This window comes from Mus musculus, chromosome 19 (assembly GCF_000001635.26).
Source record: "Mus musculus strain C57BL/6J chromosome 19, GRCm38.p6 C57BL/6J".
NCBI classification, from domain to species: domain Eukaryota; kingdom Metazoa; phylum Chordata; class Mammalia; order Rodentia; family Muridae; genus Mus; species Mus musculus.
The window spans coordinates 11,558,685-11,571,727 of NC_000085.6; the positions used below are offsets into that span (position 1 = coordinate 11,558,685).

Sequence of the window (13,043 nt, forward strand, 5' to 3'; positions counted from 1 at the left end):
ATTTAAACACTTGGTTCCAAGTAGAGCCATTCTTTTTAGAGATTGCTGAATCTTTCAGATATGAGGCCTAACTTGTGAAACTAAGTCACTAAAGGTTGCCGTTGAAGGTTTCACTGTCTTCCAGTTGAATGTTCACTTTATCTTTCTGGTTAAAGGCAAAGTCCAAAGACTGCTTTTAAGCTAAATTTCCCAAAAAGAAATAAGATTGTCAGTACATTCTTAGATAAATTGATTCTAAGTATGTGTCAATGTTTATTATTCATTATAGAATAAGTCTAGATCCTGCATTAATTTGGCATAGCATGATTTAAATTATTTGCATATTTCCAAGCATCCAGGGTACATCTGCAGGTATTGATGTGTTCCAGGAGCCAAACTTAGGCCCGATGCTATTTACTAATTATCTTAAATTAACTTTTAATATAGCTATATCAAGACAGTTCTCAGAAAGAAAACATTAAAAAAAAATACCAAATGGGATTGGAGAGACGGCTTAGTAGTTCAGAGTACTTGTTGCTCTTGGAAAGGACCTGGTTTAAGTTCCCAGAACCCACATTGTGACTCACAACAATCTTAACCCAGGTTCCAGGGGATCCAATGCCCTCTGCTGACTTTCACAGACACATGCCCACAAATTATGCACATACACACATTGTACAAAAAAAACACATAAAATGCAAAAAGTACGGGGTGGGGGGACATTAAAAATATTACATAAGACAAGAACTACAAAGTAATTAATTCAAGACCAAAAAGATAATGATTGATCTGAAGCTGTTTCAAATAAAACAAAATCCACACCAAACCAAACCAAACAAACATTTTCCTCATTAATGTTCCTCAGATACCCACCCATAAAGTCAGACCAGCCCACAGCAGTGCTTCTTGTTGGCAATGGGTCACACTCACAAAGATTTCATTGATTCTCTCAGTTCTCAGTTTCCTTCCATGCAGCTCTTTCTCTGTTCTTTGTGTGCTGTTGCTTCCTTGTTCTCATCACAGGAAGTGAGTTCTCAGCTAGGGATGGGATGTCCCAGTCAGTTATGAAAGTGCTTATGCTAAGCTCTCAACCCTTTGTTCTCTGAATCTGGTCACAGCACACAGCAGTGGCCAGGCTGTATTCTCAGCTGCATCTTTCCTATTGCCCAATAAGCCACAGACATTATGAGCAAGGCTGATGGTATTATGAAATACTGCATTTTTCCCTCTCCATTTGAAGCATTTGGGGTTTTTTTAACTTCTCCCCTTATCAAGAGAATAGAATAGTAGAAAAGGTGAGAAGAGGAAGGGAAGCATTATTTTTCCCACAGCAGCAAGGTTGCATTTCCTAAAACTGTAAATAATTTATTCAATTTTCTTATCCTGTCTGCACTCTTCCTCTGAAAGCACTTAAGGAAAATAAAATTCTGACCTTCTCTCTAGAGGACAAGATGCTTAGCCCATAGTGAGGCAGTCTAAAAGACTGTTTTCTGTCTCATGTAACACAGAAAGATGACAGGAGATATTACAGCTTTAATGTCCTGATGGAGTCAGCTGTGTCCCTACAGAGGTGCCTGTGGTTCTACAGTGGACAGGAATCACTGTGGATGCTGAGTTCTAGAGGATAAAGAGTGGGCTGGCTTAACTGGGAAATTTTACACACAAGCCAGAGAGAATATATCTCAAAATAATGTTTCTGAGCAGTTCCAGAATCTACTCCTATTTTCTTGTTTTGTGTCACAATCTTATAGTCATCCTTTTTGGAAAGTCATGTAAATAGAAGTGGGCTTTTATTGAATGTTTACAACCACACACAAAAAAAAAACTGAAACAAAAGAAAAAGGAGGAAGTATGTTAAGAATTAAACCAAACTTAGATAATTCAGTAGTATTTGTCTCATTTCTTTTTAGACTCCTCAAGAGCTATAGTTGTAGTTGTACATTATATACAGCCATCATATTCACATATTCAGCTATCTATCTATCCTATCTATCTATCTATCTATCTATCTATCTATCTATCTATCTATCTATCTAACTATCTATCTATGTGTGTGTCTATCCATCTGTCTCTCTCGCATACACACACACACACGCATATATATATATATATATATATATATATATATATATGACACATAATTTTCTTTTTTTTAATTTGAAATTTTTTTATTAGGTATTTATTTCATTTAAATTTTCAATGCTATCCAAAAAGTCCCCCACACACTCCCCCACCCACTCCCACTTCTTGGCCCTGGCATTCCCCTGTACTGAGGCATATAAAGTTTGCACGACCAATGGGGCTCTCTTTCCACTGATGGCTGACTAGGCCATCTTCTGATACATATGCAGCTAGAGACACAAGCTCCAGAGGGTACTGGTTAGTTCATATTGTTGTTCCACCTATAGGGTTGCAGATCACTTTAGCTTCTTGGGTACTTTCTTTAGCTCCTCCATTGGGGGCCCTGTGGTCCATCCAATAGCTGACTGTGAGCATCCACTTCTGTGTTTGCTAGGCCCCTGCATAGCCTCACAAGACACAGCTATATCTGGGTTCTTTCAGCAAAATCTTACTAGTGTATGCAATGGTGTCAGCGTTTGGAAGCTGATTATGGGATGGATCCCCGGATATGGCAGTCTCTAGATGGTCCATCCTTTCGTCTCAGCTCCAAACTTTGTCTCTGTAACTCCTTCCATGGGTGTTTTGTTCCCAATTCTAAGAAGGGGCAAAGTGTCCACAGTTTGATCTTCGTTCTTCTTGAGTTTCGTGCGTTTAGCAAATTGTATCTTATATCTTAGGTATTCTAAGTTTCTGGGCTAATATCCACTTTTCGGTGAGTACGTATTGTGTGAGTTCTTTTCTGATTGGGTTACCTCACTCAGGATGATGCCCTCCAGGTCCATCCATTTGCCTAGGAATTTCATAAATTCATTCTTTTTAATAGCTGAGTAGTACTCCATTGTGTAAATGTACCACATTTTCTGTATCCATTCCTCTGTTGAGGGGCATCTGGGTTCTTTCCAGCTTCTGGCTATTATAAATAAGGCTGCTATGAACATAGTGGAGCATGTGTCCTTCTTACCTGTTGGGACATCTTCTGGATATATGCCCAGGAGAGGTATTGCTGGATCCTCCGGTAGTACTATGTCCAATTTTCTAAGGACCTTCCAGACTGATTTCCAGAGTGGTTGTACAAGCTTGTAATCCCACCAACAATGGAGGAGTGTTCCTCTTTCTCCACATCCTTGCCAGCATCTGCAGTCACCTGAATTTTTGATCTTAGCCATTCTGACTGGTGTGAGATGGAATCTCAGGGTTGTTTTGATTTTCATTTCCCTGATGATTAAGGATATTGAACATTTTTTCAGGTGCTTCTCTGCCATTCAGTATTCCTCAGGTAAGAATTCTTTGTTCAGCTCTGAGCCCCAATTTTAATGGGGTTATTTGATTTTCTGGAGTCTACCTTCTTGAGTTCTTTATATATATTGGATATTAGTGCCCTATCTGATTAAGGATAGGTAAAGATCCTTTCCCAATCTGTTGGTGGCCTTTTTGTTTTATTGATGGTGTCTTTTGCCTTGCAGAAGCTTTGCAATTTTATGAGGTCCCATTTGTCAATTCTTGATCTTAGAGCACAAGCCATTGCTGTTCTATTCAGGAATTTTTCCCCTGTACCCATATCTTCGAGGCTTTTCCCTACTTTCTCCTCTATAAGTTTCAGTGTCTCTGGTTTTATGTGGAGTTCCTTAATCCACTTAGATTTGACCTTAGTACAAGGAGATAGGAATGGATCAATTCACATTCTTTTACATGATAACCACCAGTTGTGCCAGCACCATTTGTTGAAAATGCTGTCTTTTTTCCACTGGATGGTTTTTGCTCCCTTGTCAAAGATCAAGTGACCATAGGTGTGTGGGTTCATTTCTGGGTCTTCAATTCTATTCCATTGGTCTATTTGTCTGTCGCTATACCAGTACCATGCAGTTTTTATCACAATCGCTCTGTAGTACAGCTTTAGGTCAGGCATGGTGATTCCACCAGAGGTTCTTTTATCCTTGAGAAGAGTTTTTGCTATCCTAGGTTTTTTGTTATTCCAGATGAATCTGCTGATTGCCCTTTCTAATTCGTTGAAGAATTGAGTTGGAATTTTGATGGGGATTGCATTGAATCTGTAGATTGCTTTTAGCAAGATAGCCATTTTTCTATATTGATTCTGCCAATCCATGAGTATGGGAGATCTTTCCATCTTCTGAGATCTTCTTTAATTTCTTTCTTCAGAGACTCAATGTTCTTATCATACAGATCTTTCACTTCCTTAGTTAGAGTCTTGGCAAGGTATTTTATATTATTTGTGACTATTGAGAAGGGTGTTGTTTCCCTAATTTCTTTTTCAGCCTGTTTATCCTTTGTGTACAGAAAGGCCATTGACTTGTTTGAGTTAATTTTATATCCAGCTACTTCATTGAAGCTGTTTATCAGGTTTAGGAGTTCTCTGGTGGAATTTTTAGGGTCACTTATATATACTATCATATCATCTGCAAAAAGTGATATTTTGACGTCTTCCTTTCCAATTTGTATCTCCTTGATGTCCTTTTTTGTCGAATTTCTCTGGCTAGGACTTCAAATATAATGTTGAATAAGTAGGGAGAAAGTGGGCAGCCTTGTCTAGTCCCTGATTTTAGTGGGATTGCTTCCAGCTTCTCACCATTTACTTTGATGTTGGTTACTGGTTTGCTGTAGATTGCTTTTATCATGGTTAGGTATGGGCCTTGAATTCCTGATCTTTCCAAGACTTTTATCATGAATGGGTGTTGGATTTTGTCAAATGCTTTCTCCGCATCTAATGAGATGATCATGTGGTTTTTGTCTTTGAGTTTGTTTATATAGTGGATTATGTTGAAGGATTTCTGTATATTGAACCATCCCTGCATCCCTGGAATGAACTACTTGGTCAGGATAGATGATTGTTTTGATGTGTTCTTGGATTTGGTTAGCGAGAACTTTATTGAGGATTTTTGCATTGATATTCATAAGGGAAATTGGTCTAAAGTTCTCTATCTTTGTTGGGTCTTTCTGTGGTTTAGGTATCAGAGTAATTGTGGCTTCACAGAATGAGTTGGGTAGAGTACCTTCTGCTTCTATTTTGTGGAATAGTTTGTGAAGAACTGGGATTAGATCTTCTTTGAAGGTCTTCAACAAAATTATAGAAGAAAACTTCCCAAACCTAAAGAGATGCCCATGAACATACAAGACGCCTACAGAACTTCAAATAGACTAGACCAGAAAAGAAATTCCTCCCGACACATAATAATCAGAACATCAAATGCACTAAATAAAGATAGAATATTAAATGCAGTAAGGGAAAAAGGTCAAGTAACATATAAAGACACATAATTTTCTATACAGAAATATTTGTAGCCTCAAAAATAATGGATTTTTCAAAGACATAAAGCTTTATGAAAAGGCTGATATCATCTGATTCATGAGTACATTCACTTGCACAGCTGTTGCTCAGTGGTGTTTGCCAATTGGTGAGTAGTAGGTAATAGAGAATATTATTAAATCATTCTATCTAATGAGATGGATAGGTAAAATCAGGGACACTATCAGTGCGTACATCCTTTAGTAAGACACGTGTGATGAATGAAGAATAAACAGATCAAGACTTGTTCTGGAAGGTAATCGATGGGAATGACAAGAAATGATCGTGTATAACACATGTAGGTAAATATCTACCAAAAATTGGTAGAAATTGCCATGAATGTCTAGAATCTCAGCACACGGCCAGCCTCTGTTACACAGTGAGTTAGAGGCCAGCCTGACTACATGAGATCCTACATCAAAGGAACAAAGATGGAATTGGTTCAAACTGTTAACACCTTAAAGGATAATTAAACAAACAGCAGTTTGAATGATATATTGAGTTCTTCAGTCTTTAATAAAACAGAATGCCCTTCCAGCCAGCACTTTTTGCTGGGGAAGACTGCTAGCTAGTCTGCTCCCCTGAAGACACATCCTGAGGCATCCTAGAAGATCTGCTGTACACAGGGCAACTGGTATCCCAGGAGATCCACTGCATACAGGGCAACTGACACCACAGCCTGAAGGCATCCCAGGAGATCTGCTGCACACTGGGCAACTGAGCCCACTGGTTGCCTACTTTTCTGCTCCCCTGAGGACATCACAGCTTGAAGGCATCCCAGAAGTTTCTCTGCACACAAGGCAACTAGGCAATGAACACCACAGTCTGAAGACCTCCAGGGGTGGGAGTGGGGGGCTCCACAGTGTGTAGGGCAACTGACTCAACAGACTGAAAGACTTCTGGAGCTCTGCTACATGCAAAGAAACAGAAACCACAGTCCGTAGCCCCTGTGGAAAACATTTTCACCAGGACAACAGCTTGACTGCTCCTCTGAAGACCCAGCAGTCTGAAGGCTTCCCAGGAGATCTGCTGCTGCCAAGGCAACAGATAAGCAGCTTCTCTGGCCCCTCTGAAGACCCCACAGTCAGAAGGCCCCACAGGAGTCTGCTACAGCCAGGGCCACAGGCCTACCAGAATACCTAAAGCAACCCAGGGACAAAAGTAGCAAGCTCCAGACAGAGTCATCCAGACCAGCAAACATCTGGGATAGCCATATGGTGAGATGCAAGCCAAGCACAAGACCATAAGCAACAGAAGCCAATACACATGGACATCATTAGAACCCAGTTCTCCCGCCACAGCAAGCCCTGAATAGACCAACACACCTGAAAATCAGGAAGCTTACCTAAAACCCTATCTCTTGAAGATAATAGAGTCCTTTAAGGAGGATATAAATAACTCACTGAAAGAAATACAGTAAAACACAGGCAAACAGGTGCCCTCAAAGAGGAAACAAATAAATCCCTTAAATAAGTACAGAAAAACTCAATCAAACAAGTGAAGGAATTGGATAAAGCAGTCTAAGACCTAAAAATGGGAGTAGAAATAATAGAGAAAACACAAATGGAGGCAAACCTGGAAATAGAAAATCTAGAAAAGAGGTCAGGAATTACAGATGTAAGCATCACCAACAGAATACAAGAGATAGAAGAGAGAATCTCAGGTGTAGAAGATACCATAGAAGAGATTGACACAACTGTCAAAGAAAATTAAAAACATAAAAACCTCCTAACCCAAAACATCCAGGAAATTCAGGACACAATGAAAGGACCAAATCTAAGGATAGTTGGAATAGAGGAGAACGAAGATTCCAGCTCAAAGGACCTGAAAATGTCTTCAACAAAATCATAGAAGAAACTTCCCTAACCTAAAGAAAGCGATGGACATAAAGGTACAAGACACCAATAGAACACCAAACGGACCAGAAAAGAAAATATTCTCATCACATAATAATCAAAACACTAAATGCACAGAACAAAGAAAGAATATTAAAAGCTGCAAGGGAAAGGGGCCAAGTAACATACAAAGGCAGACCTATCAGAATCACATCAGATGTCTCAACAGAGACTATGAAAGCCAGAAGAGCTTGTCAGAGGTCATGCAGACTCTAAGAGAGCACAAATGCCAGCCCAGGCAACTATACTCAGGAAAACTCTCAATCAACATAGATAGAGAAAACAAAATATTCCAGGACAAACCCAAATTCAAACAGTATATATCTACTAATCCAGCCCTCCAGAGGACTCTAGAAGAAAAACTCCAACACAAGGAGGGTACCTACACCAAAGAAAAGACTAGATATTAACCATCTCACAACAAAGCCAAAAAGAGGGAACCACAAGCACATAATGCCACCTCCAAAAGCAATCATAACAGGAACTAACAATCATCTGTCATTAATATCTCTCAATATTTATGGACTCAGCCCACCTATAAAAAGACATAAGCTAACAGATTGAATGTGCAAACAGAATCTAGCATTTTGCTGCATACAAGAAAGACACCTCAGTAACAAAGACAGACACAGCCTAAAAGTAAAAGGCTGGAAAAAAAAATCTTCCAAATAAATGGCTCCAAGAAACAAGCTGGAGTTGCCATCCTAATATCCAATAAAATGGGCTTCCAACTGAAAGTTATCAATCAAGATGAGGAAGGACACTTCATATTCATCAAAGGGAAAATCCACCAAGATAAAGTCTCAATTCTGAACATCTATGCCCCAAATACAAGAGCATCCACATTCATTAAAAAAAATTTTTTTCACTAAAGCTCAGAACACACATTGAACCCCACACAATAAGAGTAGGAGACTTCAACACCCCACTCTCACTAATGTACAGGACATTGAAACAGAAACTAAACAGAGACACCGTAAAACTAATAGAGGTTATGAACCAAATGGACTTAACAGATATCTACAGAACATTTCACCCTAAAACAAAAGAATACACCTTCTTCTCAGCACCCCATGGTACTTCTCCAAAATTGACTATATAATTGGTCACAAAAAACCCTCATCCAATAAAAAAAGATTGAAATAATTCCATGCACCCTATCAGATCACCGTGGCCAAAGGCTGGTCTTCAATAACAACTAAAGCAACAGAAAGCCTACATACACATAGACACTGAACAACTTTCTACTCAATTATAACTTTGTCAGGAAAAAAAAGAAAGAAAGAAATTAAAGACTTTCTGGAACTTAATGAAAATGTTGACACATCATACCCAAACTTATGGGACACAATGAAAACAGAAGTAGGAGGGAAATTCATAGCACTAAGTGCCCTGGTAAAGAAACTGGAGAGATCTTACACCAGCAAGTTAACAGCACACTTGAGATTTCTAGAACTAAAAGAAGCAAACACATCCAGGAAGAGTCAAGAAATAGTCAAACTCAGGGCAAAAATCAACCAAATAGAGACAAAAAGAAGGATACATAGAATAACAAAATCTAGTTCTTTGAGAGAATCAATAAAATAGATAAAACCCTAGCCAAACTAACTAAAGGTCCCAGAGGCAGTATCCAAATTAACAAAAGTAGAAATGAAAAGGGAGACAACAGAAATGGAGGAAATTTAAAAAATGATCAGATCCTACTACAAAAGCCTATACTCAACAAAATTAGAAAAATCTAAGTGAAATGAATGGTTTTCTAGACAGATACCACATACCAAAGTCAAATCAGGATCAGGTAAACTATCTAAACAGGCCCATATCCCCTAAGGAAATAGAAGTCATTAAAAACCTCACAAGCAAAAATAGCCTCGGGCCAGACAGCTTTAGTGCAGAATTTTACCAGACTTTCAAAGAAGACCTATTACCAATATTCCTCAAACTAGTCCATAAAATAGAAACAGAAAGAACAATACCTAATTCATTCTATGAAGCCACAACTACAATGATAGCTAAACCACACAAGGATGTAAGAAATGAGAACTTCAGACCAATTTCACTTATGAATATCAATGCAAAAATATTCAATAAAATTCTTGCAAACCAAATCCAAGAACCATCAAAACCAACATTCACCATGATCAAGTAGGCTTTATCTCAGGGATGCAAGGTTGGTTTATTATATGAAAATCCATTAACATAATCTATTATATAAACAAACTCAAAAACAAAACTTATATCTCTTTAGATACAGAAAAAGCATTTGACAAAATGCAACACTTCTAATGTTAAAAGTATTGGAGAGATCAGAAATTCAAAACACATACCTAAACATAATAATAGCAATGCCCACTCTCACCATATCTATTCAATATAGTACTCAAACTTCTAGCTAGAACAATAAGACAAGAAAAAGAAATAAAGGGGATAAAAATTGGAAAAGAAGAAATAAAGGTATCACTATTTGCAGATGATATGACAGTATACATAAGCAACCTCAAAAACTCTACCAGAGAACTTCTCCAGCTGACAAACAACTTCAGCAAAGTGGCCAGATATAAAATTAATTCAAATAAATCAGTAGCCTTGCTTTATACAAATGATATACAAAGGAAATTAAGGAAACAACTCCTTTTACAGTAGCCACAAATAATATAAAATATCTTGGAGTAACTCTAATCAAATAAGTGAAAGATCTGTATGACAGTAACTTCAAATCTCTCAAGAAAGAAAGAACTCAAATCCTAGATGTGGTGATTTTACATTTCCCTGTACCAGCAGTTTCTTCTGCCAAAGGACAGGTCAAGAATGCCCAAACGTGCACAGTCTGAGAGATGGGGGCAGAACTGTGAACCATAGTTTGTTTATGTTTGTTATTTTATATTCACAGCAATTAATTACTTACTGAAAATTTTCTGCCAGGGCTTGGTGGCGCACACCTTTAATCCCAGCACTTGGAAAGCAGAGGCAGGCGGATTTCTGAGTTCAAGGCCAGCCTGGTCTACGAAGTGAGTTCCAGGACAGCCAGGGCTATACAGAGAAACCCTGTCTCAAAAAAACAAAACAAAACAAAACAAAACAAAACATAAATTCATATGATATATTCTGATCATGGTTTCTGATCGCAGACTCCTAGATCCTTCCAACAATCCAACTTCACATTTTCTCCGTTTTCTCTCTGTTTCTGTCTCTGTCTTTATCTGTCTCTGTCTGTCTGTCTATCTGTCTCTCTCTCTCTCTCTCTCTCTCTCTCTCTCTCTCTCTCTCTCTCTCTCTCTCTCTTTGTGTGTGTGTGTGTGTGTGTGCATGTGTGTGTATGCCTAACAAATAAGCAGTAACATGAAGAAGAAAAAGTAAATCAACCAAGCAAATACAACCAAAACCAAACAGAAACAAATTACTACAATGAGCGCAGTACTTCATAACACCTGAGTCCATTTTCTCTTCCAGCCGAGGGAGCTCCATCATGATTACACAAGTAGTGACCAGTGAGACCATCACAGTGATATCACCAAATAGAATGAGCCGTCCCCAAACATAAACCCCAGCCTACCCACCAGAGGCAAGACAGCCTGAAGAAACATCTAAAGTCTGAGATCAAAGTGATTGCGGTAAATCCCACTCAGAACATCCTGGGGTGGGTGGAGGGCAGAGGGTGAGGCTCTATGTATTAGAACTAAAGATAAATTTGGGGGTTATTGACTTCAGTATTGACAAAGTGATCACAGAGTGGCCGGTACACTGGTGGAAGTCCATTGGCAAGCTACTTACATCACTAAAACCTTCTAAAATTGGCAAATAATTCCCCTTATCCCAATGAACTTGGACTGCACTCCAATAACCTTATTCCTTGGGTTATTGAAATTTTGTTATTTAATTCTCTTTTGGGTTTTTTTTTTCAGTTTTGAAGTGTACTTACTAAGTATTTTATTGGTGAAAATATTTGTAGCTACATTCTAGGTGCTCTCTGAGTGTAGAAAGGCCTTCTCTTCCTTAGTGAAGAGATGGTACAGAAAGAGCATTGATTCTCTACTCTGTGTTCATTCTAGACTCACTAATGAAACTTTTTTGGGTAAAGGGTGAAGGAAAACATTTGCTGTGAGTTGTTTTTCAGTCTTGTCTGTACCAAAGCTATATGCATGGGTCTCTGTTACCCAGTCTCAGAACTTAATGGAACTGATGACCTCATATTGGGCATACATACAATCCACTGGATTCCTTTAGAGTACATGTAGCAAGAGGTTTATAAAATTGCTTAACCAAAATTACAAGACCTGTGAGTCTGAGGTGAAGGAAGACATCAGGAAGACAAAATTTCCCTTTTAATATGGAGGCAAGGGATCCCCAGAATGAACAACTGGACTGAAGGTGCTGTGGAGCTTGACAGAGATGCTGGCCCTATGTGGTATTCTGTGGGCTCTGGATGATGTGTGGAGAGGTTTCCACATTCTAGTGCTGGGGGTGGGGGCTTTCAGATGCCTGTTTTTCTGAGGGAACGTGAGACTTGTTACCCATGCACTCATGTTCAGCCCAGCCAGGAGATGGCAGGAAGGGTCATGCAGATGCAAGGGGTTCAAGGACAGAAACGCCTAAAGGTGACCCGAGGCTCTGGCAGAACTACATCCCTGCCAGAATGAGCTTTCCTCTCTCACTGCAGAGCTTGTACAGTGTCTGTGTGCTCACTGGGATGTTGTAGAAGATGACAATGCACGGGCACCATGGGAAAAGTGGAGAGGTCCTTCTTGTCATTGCTGATTTAGTCACCATCTCCCTTCTCTCAACAGGCAATCCAGATCATGTGTGCTGTGATGGTGTTGGCTCTAGGAATCATTTTGGCATCTGTTCCCTCCAATCTACACTTTACCTCAGTGTTTTCAGTCCTATTAAAATCTGGCTACCCATTTCTAGGAGCTTTGTTTGTAAGTAGACTTCTGTGGGGAATAAGATGGGGAGGAGAGAGAAGGGAGTTTTCACCTAGCTGCATTTCTCTATACTGTGAAAAAGAGGTCTGTCATCAGAGACAGTCTTAGTGTAGAAGGGCAGCCGTTATGTCATCCTGAAGATATTTCCATGCAGTTCAAATAAACATTTCTTGTCAATATCACACTTTCATTACATCTATTGAGCAATGATGACTTTGGTGGCCTCTTGAATATAGGGAAAAGTCTAGGACGTAGTATCCAAATGATCTAGAAATTTCTGTATTGTACAAGGTTATCAAATGGACTACACAACAGGAAAGAACACTTTCATTTTTAGGATTTGGCTTTTTTTGGATGCATTAAGGGTGATACACTGGATATTTCTCTGAGACTGTTCCATGTCTGGAGTCAAAAGTTCATGAAGGTCCTTTTCTCAGAGGACAGGCCTCATTTAGAGTGATATGAACAAGTCTCATTCACAAGTGAAGATTCCTCTCACTGGGGCTTCTAGTCTGCTTAGTTTTTAGAACTAAGTTTTTTCTCTTCTTACATGTCTTCTTTTGATACATTGCAACTCAACATTTCTTTCTGCTGTGTCAATGATTTCTGATTTTCTCTTCTCAGACCAATACATTATCTGATTTCACCAGTTTTCCATTAATGTTCCTTGTTCCTGTTTCCTTTCAAAGACACTGCATTTGACCACTTGTGTCTCCAGAGTTTCCACTAGACGTCCTTTTTGAACCTTCTCAGACTTCCCTTGTCCTTGGTGACTTTGACAGTTTCTGACTTATGCTGACCTAGATTTTTGTAAATATTTCTAAG

At 39.0% G+C, this 13,043-nt stretch overlaps 1 pseudogene; it reads left to right on the forward strand.

The window, feature by feature from the left end:
- Positions 1–10,754: 10,754 nt before the first annotated feature.
- Positions 10,755–12,295, forward strand: Gm10212 (annotated as a pseudogene).
- Positions 12,296–13,043: the final 748 nt, after the last annotated feature.